Source organism: Muntiacus reevesi, chromosome 2 (genome assembly GCF_963930625.1).
Source record: "Muntiacus reevesi chromosome 2, mMunRee1.1, whole genome shotgun sequence".
In the NCBI taxonomy this organism is placed as follows: Eukaryota; Metazoa; Chordata; class Mammalia; order Artiodactyla; family Cervidae; genus Muntiacus; species Muntiacus reevesi.
This window is the reverse complement of record NC_089250.1, coordinates 114,222,724-114,240,477: the sequence shown is the minus strand read 5'-3', so window position 1 is coordinate 114,240,477 and position 17,754 is coordinate 114,222,724. Positions and strand designations below refer to the sequence as shown.

The window sequence follows — 17,754 nt, the reverse complement described above, 5'->3', positions numbered from 1 at the left end:
AGGTTAACGGTGAAGAGATTCTCCACTGTGAGGGACACCCAGAGAGGTTCACAGAGTTACATGAAAAAGAGGAGAGGGAGGAGGGAGATAGAGATGAGCAGGAGGAGAAAAAGGGGGACTCAAGAGGAGAGAGACAGATCTACACAGTTGTCTGTTACCAGAGCGTTCTCTATAGCCCAGACACCCACATAGATTCTCAGAAATGGATTGGAAAGAGAAGCGGAAAGGAGGAAATAGAGGTGTTCTGAGGTAGAAAACGGAAAGTCAAAATTGGGAGAGAGTAATCAACACACTCCTGAATAAAAATGGAAACTGAATATTGGATTCTTAAATGTCCACAATTTATATCACATAATGAAAAACAAAGATTAAAAAATCTAGAGTAGAGGTTAGACTCTTAAAAATACAATATTAAAAACAAAAACAAGGACACAAAAATTTTAGAAATATATATGAAGTTTGGTTTAAAAATAGGACTTCTTATCTATGCACCCAACATAGGAACACCGCAATATGTACGGCAAATGCTAACGAGTATGAAAGAGGAAATTAATAGTAACACAATAATAGTGGGATACTTTAATACCCCACTCACAACTATGGATAGATCAACTAAAGAGAAAATCAATAAGGAAACACAAACCTTAAATGATACAATGGACCAGCTAGACCTAGTTGAAATCTATAGGACATTTCACCCCAAAACAATCAACTTCACCTTTTTCTCAAGTGCACACGGAACCTTCTCCACAATAGATCACATCCTGGGCCATAAATCTGGTGTTGGAAAATTCAAAAAAATTGAAATCATTCCAGTCATCTTTTCTGACCACAGTGCAGTAAGATTAGATCTCAATTACAGGAAAAAAATGTTAAAAATTCAAACATATGGAGGCTAAATAACACGCTTCTGAATAACCAACAAATCATAGAAGAAATCAAAAAAGAAATCAAAACATGCATAGACATGAATGAAAAGGAAAACACAACAACCCAAAACCTATGGGACACTGTAAAAGCAGTGCTAAGGGGAAGGTTCATAGCATTACAAGCTTACATCAAGAAACAAGAAAAAAGCCAAATAAATAATCTAACTCTACACCTAAAGCAATTAGAGAAGGAAGAAATGAAGAACCCCAGGGTTAGCAGAAGGAAAGAAATCTTAAAAATTAGGGCAGAAATAAATGTAAAAGAAACTAAAGAGACTATAGCAAAAATCAATAAAGCTAAAGCTGGTTTTTTGAAAAAATAAACAAAATTGACAAACCATTAGCAAGACTCATTAAGAAACAAAGAGAGAAGAACCAAATTAACAAAATAAGAAATGAAAAGGGTGAGATCACAACAGACAACACTGAAATACAAGGGATCATAAGAGACTACTACCAGCAGCACTATGCTAATAAAATGGACAACTTGGAAGAAATGGACAAATTCTTAGAAAAATATAACTTTCCAAAACCGAACCAGGAAGAAATAGAAGATCTTAACAGAACCATCACAACCAAGGAAATCGAAACTGTAATCAGAAATCTTCCAGGAAACAAAAGCCCAGGACCAGATGGCTTCACAGATGAATTCTACCAAAAATTTAGAGAAGAGCTAACACCTATCTTACTCAAACTCTTCCAGAAAATTGCAGAAGAAGGCAAACTTCCAAACTCATTCTATGAGGCCACCATCACCCTAATTCCAAAACCAGAAAAAGATGCCACAAAAAAAAGAAAACTACAGGCCAATATCACTGATGAACATAGATGCAAAAATGCTTCACAAAATTCTAGCAAAGAGAATCCAACAACATATTAAAAAAATCATACACCATGACCAAGTGGGCTTTATCCCAGGAATGCAAGGATTCTTTAATATCCGCAGATCAATCAACGTAATACACCACATTAACAAATTGGAAGATAAAAACCATATGATTATCTCAAGAGATGCAGAGAAAGTCTTTGACAAAATTCAACACCCTTTTATGATTAAAACTCTCCAGAAAGCAGGAATAGAAGGAACATACCTCAACATAATAAAAGCTATATATGACAAACCCACAGCAAGCATTACCCTCAATGGTGAAAAATTGAAAGCATTTCCTCTGAAATCAGGAACAAGACAAGGATGCCCACTCTCACCACTACTATTCAACATAGTGTTGGAAGTTTTGGCTACAGCAATCAGAGCAGAAAAAGATGTAAAAGGAATCCAGATAGCAAAAGAAGAAGTGAAACTCTCGCTGTTTGCAGATGACATTATCCTCTACATAGAAAACCCTAAAGACTCTTCCAGAAAATTACTAGAGCTAATCAATGAATATAGTAAAGTTGCAGGGTATAAAATTAGCACACAGAAATCCCTTGCATTCCTATATACTAACAATGAAAAAACAGAAAGAGAAATTAAGGAAACAATACAATTCACCATTGCAGCAAAAAGAATAAAATACTTAGGAGTATATCTACCCAGAGAAACGAAAGACTTATACATAGAAAACTATAAAACACTGATGAAAGAAATCAAAGAGGACACAAACAGATGGAGAAGCATACCGTGTTCATGGATTGGAAGAATCAATATTGTCAAAATGGCTATTCTACCCAAAGCAATCTATAGATTCAATGAAATCCCTATCAAGTTACCAACGGTATTTTTCACAGAACTAGAACAAATAATTTCACAATTTGTATGGAAATACAAAAAACCTCTAATAGCGAAAGCAATCTTGAGAAAGTAGTATGCAACTGGAGGAATGAACCTGTCTGACTTCAGGCTCTACTACAAAGTCACAGTCATCAAGACAGTATGGTCTTGGCACAAAGACAGAAATATAGATCAATGGAACAGAATAGAAAGCCCAGAGATAAATCCACGAACCTATGGACACCTTATCTTCAACAAAGGAGGCAAGGATATACAATGGAAAAAAGACAACCTCTTTAACAAGTTTTGCTGGGAAAACTGGTCAATCACTTGTAAAAGAATGAAACTAGAACACCTTCTAATACCATACACAAAAATAAACTCAAAATGAATTAAAGATCTAAATGTAAGACCAGAAATTATAAAACTCCTAGAGGAGAACACAGCCAAAACACTCTCTGACATAAATCACAGCAGAATCCTCTATGACCCACCTCCCAGAATATTGGAAATAAAAGCAAAAATAAACAAATGGGACCTAATGAAACTTAAAAGCTTTTGCACAACAAAGGAAACTATAAGCAAGGTGAACAGACAGCATCAATATGGGAGAAAATGATAGTAAATGAAGCAACAGACAAAAGATTAATCTCAAAAATATGCAAGCAACTCGTGCACCTCAATTCCAGAAAAATAAATGACCCAATCAAAAAACGGGCCAAAGAACTAAACAGACATTTCTTCAAAGAAGACATACAGATGGCTAACAAACACATGAAAAGATGCTCAACATCACTCATGATCAGAGAAATGCAAATCAAAACCACAGTGAGGTACCATTACATGCCAGTCAGGATGGCTGCTATCCAAAAGTCTACAAGCAATAAATGCTGGAGAGGGTGTGGAGAAAAGGGAACCCTCTTACACTTTGGTGGGAATGCAAACTAGTACAGCCACTATGGAGAACAATGTGGAGATTTCTTTAAAAACTGGAAATAGAACTGCCGTATGACCCAACAATCCCACACCTGGGCATACACACCGAGGAAATCAGATCTGAAAGAGACACGTGCACCCCAATGTTCATCGCAGCACTGTTTATAATAGCCAGGACATGGAAGCAACCTGGATGCCCATCAGCAGACAAATGGATAAGGAAGCTGTGGTACATATACACCATGGAATATTACTCAGCCATTAAAATGAATTCATTTGAATCAGTTGTAATGAGATGGATGAAACTGGGGCCCATTATACAGAGTGAAGTAAGCCAGAATGATAAAGATCAATACAGTATACTAATGCATATATATGGAATTTTTAAAGATGGTAAGGATAACCCTATATGCAAAACAGAAAAAGAGACACAGATGTACAGAACAGACTTTTGGACTCTGTGGGAGAAGGTGACGGTGGAATGTTCAGAGAGACCAGCATTGAAACAAGTATACTATCAAGGGTGAAACAGATCACCAGCCCAGGTTGGATGCATGAGACAAGTGCTCAGGGCTGGGGCACTGAGAAGACCCAGAGGGATGGGATGGGGAGGGAGGGGGGATCGGGATGGGGAACACATGTAAATCCTTGGCTGATTCATGTCAATGTATGGCAAAACCCACTACAATATTGTAAAGTAATTAGCCTCCAACTAATAAAATTAAATGAAAAAATAAATAAAAATATAAAGCTGAATGAAGATAAAAAAAAAAAACAGAGAGAGAGAGACTTGCTCCTCAGAACAAAAACTATGAGAAAAAAGCAAAGACATCACTTTGCCAACAAAAGTTCATCTAGTCAAAACTATGGTTTTTCCAGTAGTCATGTATGGATTTGAGAGTTGGAATATAATAATAGCTGAGCATGGAAGAATTGATGGTTTTGAACTGTGGTGCTGGAGAACACTCTTGAGAGTCCCAAGAGATCTGCTTGCCTGGAGATCAAACCAGTCAATCCTAAAGGAAATCAATCATGAGTTATTCATTGGAAGGACTAATGCTGAAGCTGAAGCTCCAATACTTTGGCCACCTTATGCAAAGAACTGACTCACTGGAAAAGACCCTGATGCTGGGAAAGACTGAAGGCAGGAGGAGCAGGGGAAGACAGAGGATGAGATAGTTGAATGGCATCAACAATTTTGAAAGAAGCAAGAGAAAATGATTCATCACCTCCAAGAGAGACTCCACAAGGTTATTAGTGGATTTCTAAGCAGAAACCTTGCAGTCAGAAAGAAGTTGGTTGATATATTCAAAATTCAGAAAGAAAAAAAAGAACTACCAACCATTTGTAATAACGCCAGAGTGTCTCATCTAGTAACAAGCTGTTTGTCAGTGGAATGATAAGTAACAGATTTAAGGCAAAAAGGATTCAGTTCAATTGGACAGAAGTTTATAATCCTTGGCGACTTGGTCAACACTAGGCACAGAAGTAGAAAACAAAATCCCTTTTCTCAAGGAACCTACGGTGTTTTAGAGAAACTTAATCTTATGTAAGAAAATGAAACAGTATGAGGAAATAACAGTAATGCCATAATGTGATAACAGATTCTGTGACTTTTCATAAATAAGGAATGCTTATGAAATTTGTGAAACTTGAAATATTGGTAGAATTGTGCCAAAAGGAATGAAGGTGACATTTCTAGATCTCAACCTTGTAACATGAAGAAAACTGTGAATAACTAAAGTTTCAAAACCAACTTGGTTAGAAAGAGTCTAGCCTATTCCCTGCATGGATCACAGCCTTGTCATGGCAAAGGAACTTGTGTAACTCAATGAAACTATAAGCCAAGCAGTGCAGGGCCGCTCAAGACAGATGGGTCTTCATGCTGTCTCTCATGCTCCGGCTCGGGTCGACCCCAGATGTGCGCATGCTCGGGTATATCCCAGAGGTCGCCTGCACCAGTATTCAACCACATGTGGTGTAACTTAGGGGATCTTATTGTGAAGAAATGGGGACTGAATGGCTCATGCCATCAGGAATTTCAACCTAGTGAACCGAGCAGAATGGGAAATCAGCAGAATGAAGCTTTCCCCGGCTCCCAGGCACCCCTCCACCGTAAACCTCCTGCTAAAGCAGATGAGCAGCCATCCAGAAATTAAGGGAGAAATTGACAGAAAGAAGACAAACTGCTGTCATTACTAAAAGATGTGTATGTTGATTCCTAAGATCCCATGTCTTCTTTGCAGGTATAGGATGCTGGCACACGTCAGAAGCCTAAGGAGTTCAGGTTTCTGAAAGAACATCAGTTTGACATGATGAACGTTAAGAACATTCCTAAGGGCAAAATTTCCATTGTTAGATGCATTGACGCTGCTCAGTAATTATAAACTTTATCCAGACACGTGGACTGCTGAGAAGATAGCTGAAGAATACCATATAGAACACAAGATGTAAATTCTCTTCTCAAATATTTTGTTTCTTTTGAAGTCAAAATCTTCCCCCCCTGAAGGCAAGGAAGCAATACAATCAAAATGAAAAGAATCTTTACAGGACTCTCCTTTTTGCATCCCTGTGCCCTGTTTATTTTCCTCATTTGTAGCATATTAAATTATATAAATTACAAAATATAAAAGACAGATGGGTCATAGTTCTGGGAAAATGTGGTGTGCTAGAGTAGGAAATGGCAACTCATTCCAGTAGTCTTGCTTGCAGAACCCCATGGACAACTGTGCTCATTTCACATGCTAGCAAAGTAATGCTCAAAATCTTTAAACTAGGTTTCAGCAGTACATGAACCGAGAACTTCCAGATGTACAAGCTGGGTTTTAAAGAGGTAGAGGAACCAGAGATCAAATTGCCAGCATTCAATGGATAACAGAGAAAGCAAGAGAATTCCAGAAAAAAAAATCTACTTCTGCTTCATTGATTATGCTAAAACCTTTGACTATGTGGATCATAACAAACTGAGGAAAATTCTTAAAGAGATGGGAATACCAGACCACCTGATCTGCCTCCTGACAACCTTGTATGCAGGACAAGAAGCAACAGCTAGAATGCTTGTTAAATTTGTGGGACTTGAAATATTTGTAGGATTATGCCAAAAGAAATGAACATAAAATTTCTATATCACAAACTTGTTACCTCAAGAACACTGTGAATATTTAAGTTTCAAAATCAGTTTGGTTTAGAAAGAATCTGGCCTATTCCCTTCATGGATCACAGCCTTGTCATGGCAAAGGGGCTTGTCTAACTCAGTGAACCAGATGTGGAACAACTGACTGTTTCCAAATTGGGGAAAAAGTACACAAGGCTGTATATTGCCACACTGCTTATCTAACTTTTATGCAGAGTCTATCATGCAAAATGCTGGACTGGATGAATCACAAAGCTGAAGTCAAGATTGCTAAGAGAAATACCAACATCAGATATGCGGACGATAACCACTACAATGGAAGGAAGCAGAAAAAGAACTAAAGAGACTTGATAAGGATGAAAGAGGAGAGTGAAAAAGCGGGCTTGAAACGCAACATTAAAAAAACGAAGATTATAGCATCTGGTCCCATCAGTTCAGTTCAGTCGCTCAGTCGTCTCTGATTCCTTGTAACCCCATGAACCGCAGCACACCAGGCCTCCCTGTGCATCACCAACTCCCGGAGTCACCTAAACTCATGTCCATTGAGTTGGTGATGCCATCCAACCATCTCATCCTCTGTCGTCCCCTTCTCCTCATGCCCTCAATCTTTCCCAGCATCAGGGTCTTTTCAAATGAGTCAGCTCTTCGCATCAGGTGGCCAAAGTATTGGAGTTTCAGCTTCAACATCAGTCCTTCCAATGAACACCCAAAACTGATCTCCTTTAGGATGAACTGGTTGGATCTCCTTGCAGTCCAAGGGACTCTCAAGAGTTTTCTCCAACACCACAGTTTAAAAGCATCAATTTTTCTGCACTCAGTTTTCTTTATAGTCCAATTCTCACATCTATACATGACCACTGGAAAAACCATAGCCCAGACTAGACGGACCTTTGCTGACAAAGTAATGTCTCTGCTTTTTAATATGCTGTCTAGGTTGGTCATAACTTTCCTTCCAAGGAGTAGTCGTCTTTTAATTTCATGGCTGCAATCACCGTCTGCAGTGATTTTGGAGCCCAGAAAAATAAAGTCAGCCACTCTTTCCACTGTTTCCCCATCTATTTGCCATGAAGTGATGGGACCAGATGCCATGATCTTAGTTTTCTGAATGTTGAACTTTAAGTCAACTTTTTCACTCTCCTCTTTCATTTTCATCAAGAGGCTCTTTAGTTGTTCTTCACTTTCTGTCATAAGGGTGGTGTCATCTGCATATATGAAGTTATTGGTATTTCTCCCGGCAATCTTGATTCCAGCTTGTGCTTCCTCCAGCCCAGCATTTCACATGATGTACTCTGCATATAAGTTAAATAAGCATGGTGACAATATACGGCCTTGATGTACTATTTTCCCAATTTGGAACCAGTCTGTTGTTCCATGTCCAGTTCTAACTGCTGCTTCCTCACTTGCATATAGGTTTCTCAAGAGGCAGATCTGGTGGTCTGGTATTCCCATCTCTTTCAGAATATTTCACAGTTTATTTTGATCCACACAGTCAAAGGCTTTGGAGTAGTCAATAAAGCAGAAATAGATGTTTTTCTGGATCTTTCTTGCTTTTTCGATGATCCAGCGGATGTTGGCAATTTGATCTCTGGTTCCTCTGCCTTTCCTAAAACCAGCTTGAACACCTGGAAGTTCATGGTGCATGTATTGCTGAAGCCTGGCTTGGTTAATTTTAAGCATCACTTTACTAACGTGTGAGATGAGTGCAATTGTGCGGTAGCTTGAGCATTCTTCGCCATTGCCTTTCTTTGGGGTTGAAATAAAAACAGACCTCTTCCAGTCCTGTGGCCAATGCTGAGTTTTCCAAATTTGCTGGCATATTGAGTGCAGCATTTTCACAGCATCATCTCTCAGAATTTGAAATATCTCAGCTGCAATTCCATCACCTCCACTAGTATTGTTCACAGTGATGCTTCCTAGTGCCCACTTGACTTCACATTCCAGGATGTCTGACTCTATGTGAGTGATCACACCATCATGACTATCTGGGTTGTGAAGATCTTTTTTGCATAGTTTTTCTGTGTATTCTTGCCACCTCTTTTTAATATCTTCTGCTAGGTCCCTACCATTTCTGTCCTTATTGAGCCCATCTTTGCATGAAATGTTCCCTTTGTATCTCTCATTTTCTTGAAGAGATCTCTAGTCTTTCCCATTCTATTGTTTTCCTCTATTTCTTTGCACTGGTTGCTGAGGAAGTCTTTCTTATCTCTCCTTGCTATTCTTTGGAACTCTGCATTCAAATGGGTATATCTTTCCTTTTCTCCTTTGCTTTTCACTTTCCTCCTTTTCACAGCTATTTGTAAGGCCTCCTCAAACAGTCGTTTTGCTTTTTTGCATTTCTTTTTCTTGGGGATGGTCTTGATTCCTGTCTCCTGTACAATGTCACAAACCTCCATCCATAGTTCATCATTTCATGAACTGTTCCCATCACTTCATGGCAAATAAAAAGGGGCAAAGTGGAAGCAGTGACAGATTTTATTTTCTTGGGCTCCAAAATCATTGCAGACGATGGCTGCACCCATGAAATTAAAAGACACTTGCTCCCTAGAAGAAAAGCTATGACAAACCAAGACAGTGTATTAAAAAGCAGAGACATCATTTTGCTGACAAAGGTCCACATAGTCAAAGCTATGGCTTTTCCAGTAGTCATGTACGTATGTGAGAGTTGGACCATAAAGAAGGCTGAGCACCAAAGAACTGATGCCTTTTAATTATGCGCTGGAGAAGACTCTTGAGAATCCCTGGCACAGCACGGAGATCAAGCCAATCAATCCTAAAGGAAATCAGCCCTGAATATTCATTGAACGACTGTTGCTGAAGTTCCAATACTTTGGCCACCTGATGCAAAGAGACGACTCATTGGAAAAGACCCCAATGCTGGAAAAGAGTAAAGGCAAAAGGAAAAGGAGTTGGCAGAGGATGAAATGGTTAAATAGCATCACCAACTCAATGAACATGAATTTGAGCAAACTCTGGGAGATAATGAAAGACAAAGGACCCTGGTGTGCTGCAGTCCACAGGGTCAAAGAGTCAGACACAGCTTAGTGACTGAAAAACAAAACAAAACAAAACAAAAAACCAAGAATACCATACCCAGACACAGTGTCCTTCAAAAATGAAGGAGAAATACTCTCACAAATAAAATCTGAGGGAGTTCACACTGCTAGACCTTTCTATAAGAAATGCTAAAAGGAGTTATTTCAATGAAATGAAAGAATTAGTAGATAAAATAGATGGGGATACAGTGGAAACAGTGTCAAACTTTATTTTGCGGGGCTCCAAAATCACTGCAGATGGTGACTGCAGCCTTGAAATTAAAAGACGCTTGCTCCTTGAAAGGAAAGTGATGACCAACCTAGGCAGCATATTAAAAAGTAGAGACATTACTTTGCCAACAAAGGTCCATCTGGTCAAGGCTATGATTTTTCCAGTGATCATGTATGGATGTGAGAGTTGGACTATAAAGAAAACTGAGTGCAGAAAAATTGATGCTTTTGAACTATGGTATTGGAGAAGACTCTTGAGAGTCCCTTGCACTGCAAGGAGGTCCAACCAGTCCATCCTAAGGGAGATCAGTACTGTGTGTTCATTGGAAGGACTGATGCTGAAGCTGAAACTCCAGTCCTTTGGCCACCTCATGTGAAGAGTTGACTCATTGGAAAAATCTCTGATGCTGGGAGGGATTGGGGGCAGGAGGAGAAGGGGACGACAGAGGATGAGATGTTTAGATGGCATCACCAACTCGATGGACATGGGTTTGAGTAAACTCCGGGAGTTGGTGATAGACAGGGAGGCCTGGCGTGCTGTGATTCATAGGGTCGCAAAGAGTCGGACATGACTGAGCGACTGAACTGAACTGAACATGAAACTCATAAAACAATAAAGCTCAGTGATAAGGGGAATTATACAGGCAAGTCTAAAATATTTCAATGGTACTATATAAATTACTTTTAGTTCTTGTACAGAATTTAAGAGACTAATGCATAAAAAAATGTAAAATACGTTAATGAATATAAAATGCAAAAGGATGTAACTTGTGAGTTCAATAACATAAGGTGTTGGAGGAAGAGGTAAAATAGGAGTTTTTGTATGAGACTGAAGTTTTTATCAGCTTGAAATAGATGATGTTGCACATAAACTCCACAGTAACCACGAAGAAAATGACTATGAAAGATACTCAAAAGAAAATGAGAACTGAGTCAAAGCATATCAGTACAAAAAAAAATTTAAAAACACAAAAGAAAAACAGCAAAAGGGCGGGGGGGGGGAGCTACAAGAAAAGAGTGAATTCTTCTGTATCAATAGTTACTTTAAATGTAAGTACATTAAACTTCTCATCAAAAGACATACAGTAACCAAACAGATTAAATTTAAAAAAAAAAAAAGCTCCAATAATATAGTGTATTCAAAAGACCAACCTAAGATGGTAACCTAAGATGGTAGCCATATGTATGTTAGACAAAATACACATAAACTCAAAAACTGTCACAAGAAACATATAATGACATTATATAAACACAAAGGATTTATTCACTAGGAAAATATATCAGTTACAAGTATATATGCCCTGAAAATCAGAGCACCCAGATACATGAAGTAAACACCCGATGTGAAGAGCCAACTCATTGGAAAAGACTCTGATGCTGGGAAAGACTGAGGGCAGGAGGAGAAGGGGGCGCAGAGGAGGATATGATTGGATGACATCATCGACTCAATGGACATGAGTTTGAGCAAACTCCAGCAGCAAAGTTAATGAAGTTAGTGAAGGACAGGGAAGCTTGGCATGCTGCAGTCCATGGGACTGCAAAGAGTCAGATATGACTGAGTAACTGAACAACGACAACAAGGGGAGAAATTTATAGCAAAACATAGTTTTTAGAGAATTCAGTATAGTGTTTTCAACAGTGGATAAAGAAATCAAACAAGATCATTAAGGAAACAGGATTTGAACAACACTATATACCAAATAAATATAACATCACCCAACAGCAGAAAAATTGTCCTCCTCTGAAATATACAGGGAACATTCTCCAGGATAGATTACATGTTAGGTTACAAAACAAATACAAATTTAAGAAGACTGAAACCATACCAAGTATTAATATCTTTTCAGACAAAAATGGAATGAAACTAGAATTCAAAAGTGAAAAGGAAAGCAGAAAATCCACAAAAGGGAGGATAAATGACATAGTTGATAAACAATGTTCCATAAGTTACAGGTATACAATATAGTAAGTGATTCACAATTTTTAAAGGTTATGCTCCATTTATAGTTGTTAAAAATATTGGCTATATCCAATTTATAGTTATTATAAAATATTGGCTGTATCCCATGTGGTAGAATGTATCACTGTAGTTTATTTTATTCATAATAGTTTGTACCTCTCCTTCTTTCCCTCTCCCCATTCGTAACAACTAATTTGTTCTATATATCCATGAGTCTGTTTTTCATTATATTCACTAGTTTGTTGTATTTTCTAGATTCCATATATGTGATATCATGCAGAGTTTACCTTTCTCTCCTTGATTTACTTCACTTAGTATAATAGCATACAAGTCCATTCATGTTGCTGCAAATAACTAAATTTCATTCTCTTTTTATGACTGAACAGTATTCTATTCATATATATGCCACATCTCCTATATTCATTCATCTGTTCATAAACACTTAGGTTGCTTCCATATTTTGGCTATTTTAAATAATGCTGCTATGAACATTGGGGTGCATTTATCTTTTCAAATTAGTGTTTATGTTTCTTCTGGATATGATCCAGAAGTGGAATTGATGGATCATATGTTTAATCAATTTTTAGTTTAGTTTTTTTTTTTTTTTTTAGAAACCTCCATGATGTTTTTCACAGTGGCTGCACTAACTGACACTCCCGTCAACCTTGTACATGAGTTCCCTTTTCTCCACATCATCACCAGTATTTGTCATTTGTGTTCTTTTTCATAATAGCCATTCTGACAGGTGGGCTTCCAGGTGGTACTAGTGGTAAAGGACCCACCTGCAAATGGGAGATGCGGGTTTGATCCTTGGGTTGGGAAGATCCCCTGGAGAAGGACATGGCAATCCATGCCAGTATTCTAGCCTGGAGAACCCCATGGACAGAGGAGCCTGGAGGGCTACAGTCCATAGGGCCACACAGAGTCGGACACAACTGAAGCAACTTAGCATGCAAATTCTGACAGGTGCTAACACCTCATTGTGGTTTAGATTTACATTTCCCTGATGTTTACCAATCAAGCAAGACATATTGAATAAACAATCTATCAAAGAAGAAATCAAGAAATGGAAAATACTTTATACAAAAAAAAATGAAAACACCACATACCAGAATTGATTGGATACAGCACACTTAAGAAAGAAGTTTATAATAAACATCCATATTAAAAAGGAAAAAGAGGGAGGAGCCAAGATGGCGGAGGAATAGGACGAGGAGACCACTTTCTCCCCTACAAATTCATCGAAAGGACAATTGAACGCACAGCAAACTACACAAAACAACTTCTGATCGAAAAAAAAAAACAAACTTCTGATCGCTAGCTGAGGTCACCAGGCACCCAGAAAAGCAGCCCATTGTCTTCAAAAGGAGGTAGGACAAAATATAAAAGATAAAAACAGAGACAAAAGAGCTAGGGATGGAGATCTGTCCCGGGAAGGGAGTCTTAATAGACGAAGTTTCCAAACACCAGGAAACCCTCACACTGGCGGGTCTGGGGGAAGTTTTTGAATCTCGGAGGGCAACCTAACTGGGAGGGGAAAAATAAATAAAACCCACAGATTACGTGCCTAAAAGCAACTCCCAGCAGAAAAGTACCCCAGATGCCCGCATCCGCCACCAGCAAATGGGGGCTGAAGGGAGAGGAGCGGCCAGCATTGCTTAGGGTAAGGACCGTGCCTGAGTGCCCTGAGGGCAATCGGAGGGAGCTTTTGTGAGCTACCAACTTAAACTGTGGGACAGCAAAAGAGACAGAGAAAATTAACTGGCCCGAACACACTGCCCGCCGTTTACAGAACAAAGGGACCGAGCAAGTCCAAAGGAGCTTGCCAGCTGCGGACCGGCCCACCCCGCCGGAGGCAGGAGGCAGGGGGGAGGGAAAAGGGGCAGGCTCGGCTCCAAGTACCGCATCCCCTACCGCACAGCAAACAGGCCTCCAGTTTCTAACCAAAGACTTCCTGAGATTCTGGATGGTGGACATCTGCCAGGAGGGTCGCAGCTAGACACACGGTACACGCACCCGATCTGCGCAGGCATAGACTGGAGCTGGGGATGTGAAGGGGAGAAGGCACACGCACGCGAGTGGCGCAGGCAGAAACTGAGACTGGGACCACGGAAGGGAGAAGGCGTGCCGCACCAGGGGAGAGTGCGCCCGTCAAGCTCCTCGCTGCCTCTGCTGCTTGGGGTGGGAAAGGCACAAAACGCAGGCGCAGCCGAGTCCGCACTTTTGTGGAACACCCGAGGGCTGGAACCGCGTGCAGCGCAGGGCATGCTCCATATAGAACAGCCAGGAGCCTGAGCCGCGGGACAGGGAAAGCAGCGCCAGTCCCTCCCCGCAGCGTGACAGAACTAGCAACCTGAACAAGAGACCACCTCCGCCCGCCTGTGTCACAGCGGAAATCAGGCACTGAAGAGACCTGCAAACAGAAGCCAAACAAACAAAGGGAACCGCTTCAGAAGGGACCAGAGCAACAGATTAAAATCCCTGTAGATAACACCGACTACACCGGAAGGGGCCTATAGGTATCAAGAAGTGTAAGCTGGAACGAGCAGCTATCTAAAACTGACTGAACCCACACTGACCACAACAGCTCCAGAGAAATTCCTATATAAATTTTTATTTTTTTTTTAATTAAAAAAAGAAAAAATTTTTTTTTCCTTTTTTATTTTTTCTCTTTTATTTTCTTTTAAAATTCCCTACTACTCCCCCATTAGTTCTTAACTTTCATTTTCATAGATTTTCACAATTTTTTTTAATTAGGAAAAAAAAATTTTTCTTGTTTTTCTTCTTTTTTCTTCTCTTCTCTTTTTTCTTTTTCACTTATTTCCTTTTAAAGTCCACTATTACTCCTCTACTACTCCTTAATTTCCATTTTCATTTCACTATAACATTGAAAAAAAAAAAGAGACAGAAGCCCAATTTTTAAACTGAACTTCATATATATTTCTAAAATTTTTAGTGTGTTTGTTTTTAATATTGTATTTTTAACAGTCTAACCTCTACTCTAGATTTTTAATCTTTGTTTTTCAGTATGTGATATAATTTTGGACATTTAAGGATCCAATATTCAATTCCCATTTTTATTCAGGAGTGTCTTGAATACTGTCTCCCAATTTCGACTCTCCGTTTCCTACCTCAGAACACCTCTATTTCCTCCTTTCCCCTTCTCTTCCCAATCCAATTCTGTGAACCTTTCTGGGTGTCTGGGCTACGGAGAACACTCTGGGAACAGACAACTGCGTAGATCTCTCTCTCTCCTCTTGAATCCCCCTCTTTCTCCTCCTGCTCATCTCTATCTCCCTCCTCCCTCTCCTCCCTTTCATGGAACTCTGTGAAGCTCTCTGGGTGGCCCTCATGGGGGAGAATCTTTTCACCATTAACCTAGAAGCTTTATTATCAGTGCTGTATAGTTGGAGAAGTCTTGAGATTACTGGAAGAATAAAACTGAAATCCAGAGGCAGGAGACTTAAGTCCAAAACCTGAGAACACCAAAAAACTCCTGACTACATGGAACATTAAATAATAAGACCATCCAGAAGCCTCCATACCTACACTGAAACCAACCACCACCCAAGAGCGAGTAAGTTTCGGAGCAAGACATACCGTGCAAATTCTCCAGCAACGCAGGAACATAGCCCTGAGCGTCAACATACAGGCTGCGCAAAGTCACACCTAACACATAGACCCAACTCAAAACTCATTACTGGGTGCTCCATTGCACCCCAGACAGAAGAAATCTAGTTCCACGCACCAGAACACCGACGCAAGCTTCCCTAACCAGGAAACCTTGACAAGCCAACCGTCCAAACCCACCCAATGGATAAAGCCTCCACAATAAAAAGGAACCACAGACCTCCAGAATACAGAAAGCCCACTCCAGATGCAGCAATCTAAAAAGATGAAAAGGCAGAGAAATACCCAACAGGTAAAGGAACATGAAAAATGCCCACCAAGTCAAACAAAACAGGAGGAGATAGGGAAACTACCTGAAAAAGAATTTAGAGTAATGAAAATAAAAAAAGATCCAAAATCTTGAAAACAAAATGGAATTAAAGATAAATAGCTTGGAGACAAAGATTGAGAAGATGCAAGAAATGTTTAATAAAGACCTAGAAGAAATTAAAAAAAAAAACAATCAATTAAAAATGAATAATGCAATAAATCCGATCAAAACTACTCTGGAGGGAACCAAGAGTGGAACAACGGAGACAGAAGATAGGATAAGTGAGGTAGAAGATAAAATGATGGAAATAAATGAAGCAGAGAGGAGAAAAGAAAAAAGAATCAAAAGAAATGAGGACAGCCTCAGGGACCTCTGGGACAATGTGAAATGCCCCAACATTCGAATCATAGGAGTCCAAGAAGAAGAAGACCAAAGAAAGGCCATGAGAAAATACTCGAGGAGATAATAGCTGAAAACTTCCCCCAAAAGGGGAAGGAAATAGCCACCCAAGTCCAGGAAACCCAGAGAGTCCCAAACAGGATAAACCCAAGACAAAACACCCCAAGACACACATTAATCAAATTAACAAAGATCAAACACAAAGAACAAATATTAAAAGCAGCAAGGGAGAAACAACAAATAGCACACAAATGTATTCCCATAAGGATAACAGCTGATCTATCAATAGAAACCCTCCAGGCCAGAAGGGAACGGCAGGACATACTTAAAGTAATGAATGAGAATAACCTACAACCTAGATTACTGTACCCAGCAAGGATCTCATTCAGATATGAAGGAGAATTCAAAAGCTTTACCGACAAGCAAGAGCTAAGAGAATTCAGCACCACCAAACCAGCTCTTCAACAAATGCTAAAGGATCTTCTCTAGACAGGAAACACAGAAAGGTTGTATAAACGTGAACCCAAAACAACAAAGTAAATGGCAATGGGACGACACCTATCAATAATTACCTTAAATGTAAATGGGTTGAATGCACCAAGCAAAGGACAAAGACTGGCTGAATGCATGCAAAAGCAAGACCCCTATATATGCTGTCTACAAGAGACCCACCTCAAAGCAAGGGACACATACAGACTGAAAACGAAGGGCTGGAAAAAATATTTCATGCAAACGGAGACCAGAAGAGAGCAGGAGTCTCAATACCTATATCAGAGAAAATATACTTCAAAATAAAGGCTGTGAAAAGAGACAAAGAAGGATACTACATACATTGATCAAAGGATCAATCCAAGAAGAAGATATAACAATTATAAATATATATGTATCCAACATAGGAGCACCACAATATGTAAGGCTAAAGCTAACAAGAATGAAGCGGGAAATTAACAATAACACAAGAATAGTGGGAGACTTTAATACCCCACTCACAACTATGGATAGATCAACTAAACAGAAAATTAACAAGGAAACACAAACTTTAAATGACACAATGGACCAGCTAGACCTAATTGAAATCTATAGGACATTTCACCCCAAAACAATCAACTTCACCTTTTTCTCAAGTGCACACGGAACCTTCTCCACAATAGATCACATCCTGGGTCATAAATCTAGTCCTGGAAACTTCAAAAAAATTGAAATCATTCCAGTCACCTTTTCTGACCACAGTGCAGTAACATTAGATCTCAGTTACAGGAAAAAAATGTTAAAAATTCAAACATATGGAGGCTAAATAACATGCTTCTGAATAACCAACAAATCATAGAAGAAATCAAAACATGCATAGAAATGAATGAAAAGGAAAACACAACAACCCAAAACCTATGGGACACTGTAAAAGCAGTGCTAAGGGGAAGGTTCATAGCAATACAGGCTTACCTCAAGAAACAAGAAAAAAGTCAAATAAATAACCTAACTCTAC

The 17,754-nt window shown here is 39.3% G+C and overlaps 1 pseudogene; it reads left to right on the top strand.

Annotated features, from left to right (window-relative positions):
- The first annotated feature begins 5,595 nt into the window (after nt 1-5,595).
- Nucleotides 5,596-6,111, top strand: LOC136158128 (NADH dehydrogenase [ubiquinone] 1 alpha subcomplex assembly factor 4-like; annotated as a pseudogene).
- Nucleotides 6,112-17,754: the final 11,643 nt, after the last annotated feature.